We start from the raw sequence: 10,418 nt of genomic DNA on the forward strand, positions 1-10,418 counted from the left end.
GGCAGGAAGCAATGAAGAAGACCTTGAACCAGTTCCCTCTTTTTTTGGTCACAATTGGGATCCCCATGAATGATGAAGTCTACTGGGAACAGAACTAATAATTGGATGAAATGTTAATAGCCAATTGGCTGGTCCTCAGCCCATCCACATTCTGTGGACAATAAAACCACTAGACATCCTACCATGTACCCAGCACTTTCCCACAGATGCTATGGAGAAGGTTTCCAGCCTCACTTCATTAGCTTTCTGGTAATGCTACCTCTGGGCTATGTATGTATTAAGAGCTTGGAGATGGTAAGTAGCACCCATGGGCAAAACAATTATGAAGGTTTTCTAGTCAGAAAACTGACTTAAAAAATGTAAAAATCTAGGGGAGTCTGAATACCAGCACTGCCTTTATTTTACAGACCTTGGATTCTTCCACTGAGTCCTTTTAGCCAAATTTCTGCTTAGGCAATCAAAACAGAGAGAGGGACAATAGGACACTGAGGATAAAAATGTTCCCTCTCCTTAATGCAATAGAGAATGGGTTTTGGCATCAGATAGACAATATCTAGCTCTACCACTTAGTATTTTTATAAAATGTGTACTGTGAACTATTTAGAAGAGATCAAATGAAATAGTAAATCTCTACCATCTCTCCTGGACATTATAAAGAAGACCAGCATTCTTCACCAGTGAAGTTAAGTTTTATTTCAAAAAAGTTAGAGGCAGGGTGCTCTGTTGAGTGCCACAAATTCAAGTTATGTTCTAAGTCATAGGCAATGTCAATCTCTGTTCTTTATGTTTGATATTGTACTTTCAAGTTTAGCATAGCAGATCCCCAGTGGACTGAATTCTTTCTGTAAATTTCTGCTCACTTGACTAATGCTGAGTGTCCATTGTGTTGATAACTTACTGACTCGACTATCTCTTGAGGAGAATGACCTCCTTCAGTGTTGTTGCTGGCTTGTCTGAAACCTAAATCCCATGGCACCAAGGCACTGGCTACAAAGCCAAGTCAGTAGATTTCACCCACACTTGTCTTTTCTTTGCTACTGGCTCAGACCGCCATGTTGGCAATAACAAGAAGGACCTAATGCAGTCTCAAGCCGTTTCTCCAAGGGGTATACAAAAACCTTCTCAGCAACACCATGATTTTAAAACATGTATTGGTTTTGCTATGGTTCAGCTATGAAATGTCTCCTCCCAACCCCCTGAAGGTTACTGTGTTGAAGGCTTGGTCCTCAACTGGTTGCACTATTGAATGCTGATTGGATCATGAAGCGCTAACGTTATCAATGGCTTAATCTCTGGGTGAGTTCTGAGTAGACTGGGCTGTTGGGAGGTGGCTGGGATGGTAGAAAGTGGGACTTAGCAGGAGGAAGTAAATTGCTGCAGACATGCCCTAGAAGATGTACCTTATCCTCGGTCCCCTCTTCTCTCTGTCTCCTGTCCTCTATGAGGTGAGCAGCCTCCTCTATCACATGCTCCCCTTGTTCTGCCTTACCACAGGCCCATAGCAATGGAGCCAGCTGAACATGGACTGAAACCATGATCCAACATAATTCCTTCCTTCTTTATTGTGTTTGTATCAGGCATTTTGTTATAGCAATGCAAAGAGGCAAGGAGACACAGGCTTCCAGAATGAGTAATCTATAAAAACTGTATTTACATAAATAGAAAGTGTAAAAGCCAAAATAATGCTAAGAACTTTAATTGCATATTTCTCTTATCCCTCAATAGAACTCCTTAACATGTCCAATGGTCACAATATTATGATCACTTTCTATGGCCCGTGGCCCTGAATTGCCACCCCTTTTTTGTGGTGTGGACTAGGGTTAATAATATTCGATGAAATAAGAATGGTTTTCACATTTTAAATAGTTGAAACAAAATCAAAGGAAGAATAATATTCTGTGACCTGAAAGTCAAACTGCAGCATAAATGAATTTTCACTTGTTTACATATTGTCTGTAGATGATTTTTCTCTACAAGAGAGTTGAGTGATTGCAACAGACACCCTATGGTCTAAAACCCCAAAAATTTGTTTTCTGATCCTTTAAAGAAGGTTTCGCTGATTACATTTATAGATGATGATGAGGCTAAGTCTCAGATTGTTAAGTAACCTGCCAAAGGCATTCCAAAACCAAGTGGCAAAACAGACAAAATCCACGTTTGATTGAACTCAGACATCATATTCTTAACTGTGCACTGTTGATGTCGTTTTTGTTTTTGTGAAAGAATTGAATCTCAAATATGGTAAGTAAATTACATTTCAGTGACTAGTCACATTTTGTATCTTGACCATTGCACAAAGGCTTGCCAAAAGGTGACTGATACTACTTCTGCAGAATGGCATGCTGCTGAATTTAGAAGGAAAGCATTTTATTTAGCTGACAACTGCATGGCACACTGGAGTTCTGGTCCTATTTCAAGCAGAATGGTTTCCAACCCCATATTATAAACACTTCCACTTGTAACCTAACTTGAAAAGCATAGCTCATATGCTAGGCCTTTGGAATTGGATGAAAGGTACAAGGACTATGTCCAAGAAATAATTACAAATGATTATTCAAAATTATACGTTCAGTTAATTGCCAGTAATGAAAAAAAAAAAAGAATTCCTTCCTGGTTTCAGAAGCCAGAAATAGTGGCAAAAATATTCAGCCCATGAAATGAGTGAAAAAATTACATTTTCACATTCAGTATTCATTTAAGATCCACTTTTAAATGCATGTATAATATTATTTTAGTTTTCTCCTTGCCAACTGTTAAATTTTAGACTTATAGTTTAAAAAAATGGTTGTGACCTGCTTTTGTTCTTCTTACCATTGTGTCTAGTGTTAACATTCAGGATGTTATTTTAGTATGTTGGGACACATACCAGGGAAATGAGGGATTAAGGGATGTCTGCTTTTAATTATTTTAAGAGATGCATAAACTAGGGTACAGAGGCAAACTAATTGTGAGTATTGTGATCATTCATTGACTTGTGAATTAGCAAAGTCACAACTTTGTAATGCATGGTATGCTCATTTTCAGTACTGTTACGACCTTTACACGGAAAAACTGGGTCTGTATTCACAGCATGGCTGGCCTGGCAGTGTAGGTAAATGGACCAGCTTGGAAGACATGAGTGGAGAAGTAAACGACAGTAAGATTTTTCTTAGTTTTGAATAAGAAAGAGGGAAGACATTTATTAGAAAATCTTACAGCATAAAATTCTTCCTTGAAAATTAAAGAAAATATATTTCTGAATTGTCTTTTATACTTTGAGTAACTTTGTCTTATTTTCTGGACAAAACTTGCTTCAAAACTAAACCATTTTCAAATGGTGAGCACAGCATGAGAATTTTCGTCTGGTTGCGTTTTCTCCCTCCTCTTCACAGCATTGCGTGTGTGCCTCTTGTTGTAATTTTTGTCTTTTATTACAGAAAGTGTTTACTTCAATTCTGTGCAGCCCTGTGTATTATAAACTTCTTGAAAGCAGAACTGAGTCTTAAAAAGGTATTTTAATTTAGGTCTTCGTGTGAAAAATGAGAAAACATTAATTTGATTTGAGTAAAACATTTAATTGTAGACATGTCTATGAAGGGGAAAGGTATGTGCTTTACTTGAAATACACAGGGAAAATCACACAAGACATTATTTTTGTTAAACTGAAGGCAAACCCATCCATTCATGATTAATTTGTATGAGTCCTTCATAAAACAAGCATAAAACTGGACAGTGATACAATTGCCACACCTGACATGTTTCTATTCTCCCTGTCTCTGATATTATTAAAAATTTATTATATGTGGGACATTGTGATAGGAAGTATATCTATATCTATATCTATCTATCTTTTTTCTTTGAGGTACTGGGACTTGAACTCAGGGCCTACACTTTGAACCACTCCACTCATCCCTTTTTTTTGTGTGGTAGGTATTTTTCAAGATAGTTTCTCGCATACTATTCTTCCCTGGCTGGCTTTGAATCACGATCCTCCTGATCTCTGCCTCCTAAGTAGCTAGGATTACAGGTGTGAGTTACTGGTGCCCAGATTATATTTTATATTCTAGGTCCTTCAAATTAATTTTGGTGAGGTAGGTAGGTAAATATGATTCTCTAACTTACAAGGATGAATCAGATCTGAACAGACTTTGTGGTTAAGAGACTAATGGGCAAAGTGTTTTGAACCATAGTAAATTAATCCAATGAATGATGAGTCAGTTTTGAAACTTGTCTGGGCTTTGAATCATCTCAGGGCAAATTCTGGTTCTCCATTTGTTAGATCCTTCTCCTCTGATATCATTAAGTTGTTAGTCTCAGTTTCCTCATGGGCAAAGGAGGGTATTAATAGGATAGAGCCAATAAAATTAGGATCAATTAGGATAATGCATTTAAAATGCCTACTGTATTATAAGCACTCAGTAAATATTATTAACATTTGCACTTATATCAAGACACCAGTCTTGGATTCACCTCTTATGGATTTCCTTTCCTGTGGGGTATGCATGTTTAATGAGTAATTAATACTAGGAAGTTTGAATTTATTACTTGGCCTCAATACACAAGAACTTCTCCACTTAGGGTACTTTATAAAAAGAAAACTCTCCCAAGTCTATGAATCCCTGGTGTTTTTCTCCATATCTTACATAACACATAATCACCAATTCTGAATATTTTTAAATTTTTACTCTTCAACCCAACTCCAAATATTAAGGTTATTCAAGTATATCTCATAATTCACTAATTATCTAAAATTAATCTTAACAGAATATAGAATATAGCATATATATTCCATATAATGTGCTTCTAGTGAGTTGAATCCTAGATTAGTGTCGATACAACTGTCCAGTAGCTCTTTACTAGAATTATACAATACTAATAGAAAAAGTGACAGGCCAGCAAGTAACTAGCTAACGTGGTTAAGACTACTGTTATTTATGAAATTGAGGTTCTTGTGAAGACCACCTTATTGTCTTCCACTCAAACTTACTGTTGAGTAATATTTTGTTTAATTTTTAAAATATTGTTGCATAGTTAAGTTTCTCAAAAGTTTTAGACTTCACACGATGTCCATGATGTGTGATGACATCTTTCTGCTCATAAGGAGAGCAGTCACCGACTGTGGTGGTGCTGAGGGCCCACAGCACATGAGCTCCTCTGTCACTGAATCCAATGAGATCTTTAGAGAGAGGTCCCATCTCAAATGGCAAATTACATTTTAATAGATAATGACATAAAGTATACAATTCCAATTCTAATCTCAATTATCACTTATTAGAACATTATTAAGTTACAATGGCAAATAACATTTGTCTGAGTAAGATAAACTACCGCAGATATGACTCCTTTATACTTTTGTTGGGCACATCATCTTACATCTAAGTAAACATACAAATTTGAACTACATAAATTAACTTTGCACAAGTTGAAGAAGGAATATTTAAAACTATGTCTAAGCTTGAAGATGAAGGAAGCATTTTTTTCCTCTAATAAATCTTATCTGATTGAATGTAGCAACTGAGAAATTGTGTGTGTGTGTTTGTGTAGAAATAGCAAAGAAGTACGTACACCATCTTTTCCTGATCAGTTAAATCAACCTCAGTTCATCAAGCATGTATACATGTGTGTGTGAGGGAAGGTGTAACAGAAGATTAAAAAGAAGGCAAATTTTTCTTTTTCTAAAATTTTTTTATTCATTGATTCACATGTGCATACATTGTTTGGGCCATTTCTCCCCTACTCCCCGCCCCTCCCTCTCTCCCCCACCCCCCTCTTCCCTTATCTCTAATTTTGTTGAGAAGACATAAGCATAGTAACAAAGGCAAAGTGTTTTTACTAGTTAAGGACAGCTATACAGAGACATTTCTAGCATTGCTTCCATGTACAAATGTGTTACAACCCAAGTTGATTCATCTCTACCTGATCTTTTCACTAGTTTCTGATCACCTTCCCATATTTACCTCTCTCACTTTAAGGTTTCTGTATTAGCTCCTCTGCAGTGGGGACATCAAACACTTTCATGTTTTTGGTTTCCTACCTATCTCCACACCTCCCATGTGTGCTCTCCACTTAGCATGTGACCCAAGTCCAACCACATTGCTGTATTTGCCCGAGATCTAAAGTCTGCATATAAGAGAGAACATATGATTTTTGGTCATCTGAGCCTGGCTTAACTCACTCAGAATGATGTTCTCCAGTTCCAAACATTTACTTGACAATAATAAGATTTCATTCTTCTTCATGGCTAAGTAAAATTCCATTGTGTATAAATACCACATTTTCTTAATCCATTCATCAGTAGTGGGGCATCTTGGCTGTTTCCATAACTTGGCTATTGTGAATAGTGCCGCAATAAACATGGGTGTGCAGGTGCCTCTGGAGTAACCTGAGTCACAGTCTTTTGGATATATCAGCAGGAGTAGGATGTTTAGATTTTTAAAAAGCCTCCATATTTTTTTCCAAAGTGGTTGCACTACCTTGCATTCCCACCAGCAGTATAAGAGGGTTCCTTTTTCCCCACATCCTCACCAACACATGTTGTTGGTGGTGTTTTGATGATAGCTATTCTAACAGGGGTGAGGTGGAATCTTAGTGTGATTTTAATTTGCATTTCCTTTATTGCTAGAGATGATAAGCATTTTTTCATGTGTTTTTTGGCCATTTGAATTTCTTCTTTTGAGAAAGTTCTGTTAAGTTCAGTTGCCCATTTCTTTATTTGTTCATTGAATTTGGGAGAGTTTAGTTTTTTAAGTTCCCTATATATTTTAGTTATCAGTTGTTTGATAGATAGCTGGCAAATATTTTCTCCTACTCTGTGGGTGGTCTTTTCAGCTCAGAGACCATTTCTTTTATTGTGCAGAAGCTTTTTAATTTTATGAAGTCCCATTTGTCCATCCTTTCTCTTAGTTGCTGAGCTGCTGGGGTTTTATTGAGGAAGTCCTTGCCGATACCTTTTACTTCCAGAGTGTTTCCCACTCCTTCCTGTAGTAACTTCAGAGTTTTGGGTCTGATAATAAGGTCCTTGATCCATTTAGAGTTGACACTAGTACAGGGTGATAAACGTGGACCTAGTTTCAGTTTTTTGCAGATGGATAACCACTTTTCCCAGCAATATTTGTTGAAGAGGATGTCTTTTCTAGATCGTATATTTTTGACACCTTTGTCAAAAATAAGGTGGGTATAGCTGTGTGGATTCATATCCGAGTCTTCTATTCTGTTCCACTGGTCTTCATGTCTGTTTTTGTGCCAGAACCATGCTGTTTTTATTGCTATTGCTTTGTAATATAGTTTGAAGTCAGGTATTGTGATACCTCCTGCATTGGTCTTTTTGCTGAGTATTGTCTTGGTTATTCATGGTCTCTTGTGTTTCCAAATGAAATTTAAGGTAGATTTTTCAATCTCTGTGATGAATGTCATTGGGATTTTGATGGGAATTGCATTAAACATGTAGATTGCTTTTGGTAGTATAGACATTTTTACTTTTACTATGTTGATTCTACCAATCCATGAGCACGGGAGATCTCTCCACCTTCTGTAGTCTTCCTCGATCTCTTTCTTCAGGGGTTTGTAATTCTCCTTGTAGAGGTCATTCACTTCCTTTGTTAAGTTTACTCCTAGGTATTTGATTTTCTTTTGAGGCTATTGTAAATGGAATTATTTCCATATATTATTTCTCAGTTTGTTTGTTATCGGTGTATAGAAAAGCTAATGATTTTTGTAAGTTGATTTTGTATCTTGCCACCTTGCTGTAGTTGTTCATGGTGTCTAGGAGTTTTGGGGTGGAGTTTTTTGGATCTTTAAGGTATAGGATTAGATCTTCTGTAAATAGGGATATTTTGACAGTTTCTTTACCAATTTGTACTCTTTTTATTTCTTTTTATTTTCTTAATTGTTCTGGCTTGGAATTCCAGTACTATGTTGAATAAGAGTGGGGATAGTGGGCATCCTTGTCTCGTTCTTGTTTTTAGGGGAAATGGTTTCAGTTTTTCTCCATTAAGTATGATGTTGGTTGTAGGTTTGTCATATATAGCCTTTACAATGTTGAGATACATTTCTTCTATTCCTAGTTTTCTTAGAGCTTTTATCATAAAGTGGTGTTTGATCTGTAGAAGGCTTTTTCTGCATCTATTGAGATGATCAAGTGGTTTTTATCTTTGCTTTTATTAATGTGCTGTATTACATTTATAGATTTGTGAATGTTGAGCTGCCCCTGCATCCCTGGGGTAGTTCTATTTTTGTCAAGTCTGTTTGGTTTCCTGTACCAAAATGGGCATAATTTTCTCTAGATTTGGGAATTTTTCTGTTATTATTTTGTTGAATATATTACAAATTTCTTTCTCTTGTACCTTTTCTCCTTCTTTAATGTCCATGAGTCTCTGGTTTGGTCTTTTGATGGAGTTGGTGAGTTCTTTAATATTCCTTTCACAGGTCTTGAGTTGTTTGATTAATAGTTCTTTGGTTTTTCCTTTAATTTCCATTTCATCTTTGAGTTCTGAGATTCTGTCTTCTGCTTATTCTAGTCTGCTGGAGTAGCCTTCCATTGTGTTTTGTATTTCTATTTCATTCTTTTTTCTGAGGTTTTCGATACCATTGGTCACTTCCTCTTTAATATTGTCAACTTTCGCCCTTAATTCATTTATCTCTCTATTTGTGGTGTTCTCTGTTTCACTTTGGCATTTATTTAGGGCTCCTATGAGTTCATTTATTTATTTTTGTGTATTCTCATATTCTTCATTTTTGTTGTCTTGGAATTTCTTGAGTGCCTCCTGTACATTTTGGGTGACCATATCTAGTAACATCTCCATGAAGTTCTCAGTGATTGCTTGCAGGATTTCTTCTTTCAGAATGTTCTTGTGGGCTTCTTTGGGTTCCTTGGCATCATTTACCTTTGTTTTGTTCGAGTCTGAAACTGGGTATCTGTTTTCTTTATTTCCCTCTCAATCTTGTATTAATTTATTTTTGGGGGGAGAATGGTTTCCATCCCCTTTTCATCTTCCCATCACTCCACTTGGTGCTGTTTCTGTCCCTGGTTTGTGTGTAATTTAGTTTTAGCTAACTTACAATAGTATAACTAGCAAAACAAAGAAAAAAAGAGAGAGAGAACCAAAGAAATCAACAGGGAGAGGTGGTGGACAAACAAACAGTGAACAAAATAAATAAACACATTTAAAAAAATTCCAGGTTCAGGAACAATAGAATTTCAGTCTTAGTATTTCTGGTGTTACTCTTTTAGCATCCAGTCCTGTTGTTGGTATTTAACAGAAGCTCTGTCTTAGTCTTCCCAGGTGGTTGGGGAGATATGCCAGGTTTTTTTCCTGTCTTTCAGCGGCAGCTGCTTAGTCAGCTCCTCCCTCAGTGATGTGTGGCTTGTCCTCAGGTTCCGGAGATCATCTCTGTGGCTCACTAGCCATCCTCCTTTGGAGTTGGGTTTTCACTGTGTTGGTTTAATAGAAGCTTGTTTCTTTGCCTCATCCCCTTTGTCTGGGACAAGGTCAGTGATCTGTCAGTCATCTGGCTCCCTGGTGTCAGCGTGTTATGCTGATTTGCTGATTGTTTTTCAATTTTGCCACTTGATTTGACTTTGAATGCTGCTCACTGGCTCAGGAGATGAATGGACCACTCTGGCCTATTTCAGTCAGCGGCTTATCACCTGCTCACTCTTGGTCCTTCTGCCTTTCCAGTCTTTGTTTAGTGACAGTTTGCATGGAGATCAGCTCCTTGCTTCTCCCCCCTTCTCTGGTGTGCACTCAGAGCACCCCGCCCTCTCTGGTGTGTGTTCCTTTTCAGTTCCTTGTTTATTATTCAGTTTTGTTTTATTTTGTTTTTGCAGGGTGGGGGTAGTCTGTCTAGGGGACTATGCTAGTTTATCTCAGGGGTAGCTGTGGGAATACTGCATGACACTTATTGGTGCACTTTTCATCTGTATCTCCCAAGCAGGTTTGGGGCTGATGTCTGCTGGCATGGGAGTCCTCCTATTTTCTCAGTGTAACATGGCATGGAGAAGCTTTTTACAGGCTGAGGGTTCACAGTGTTGGAGTTTTGATTCTTCTTGGTGTTTTTTTTCTGCCAAGTGTGGCTCCAGCATCTCAGCAAAATTTTTGATTTACAGAGCTCACACTGTCTGCTTCTGCCCTCTAGTCACCATCTTGGATCGTCTCTGGCAAATCATTCTTAAAGTAACAAATTTTAGTATTTTGTCTTTGTGCAGTCTATACCAGTTAAATGTCATTATTTCAACATTAAATTCTGGCAATACAACCTTTCCTGGAATTACTAAGGCTAATTTTCTGAGCATCAGAAAAAGTTCAGCCCTCAGTGGCTCTCAAATTGTGACCATCTCCCCAAGCTAGCTTCAAGAGCATCATTCAAAGACTTATTACAAATATAGGTTCTTGGACTCTACTCCAGACCTTCTGACTCAGAAGTTGATTTACATCCAACTG

The sequence above is a fragment of the Castor canadensis genome, chromosome 8, assembly GCF_047511655.1.
Source record: "Castor canadensis chromosome 8, mCasCan1.hap1v2, whole genome shotgun sequence".
In the NCBI taxonomy this organism is placed as follows: domain Eukaryota; kingdom Metazoa; phylum Chordata; class Mammalia; order Rodentia; family Castoridae; genus Castor; species Castor canadensis.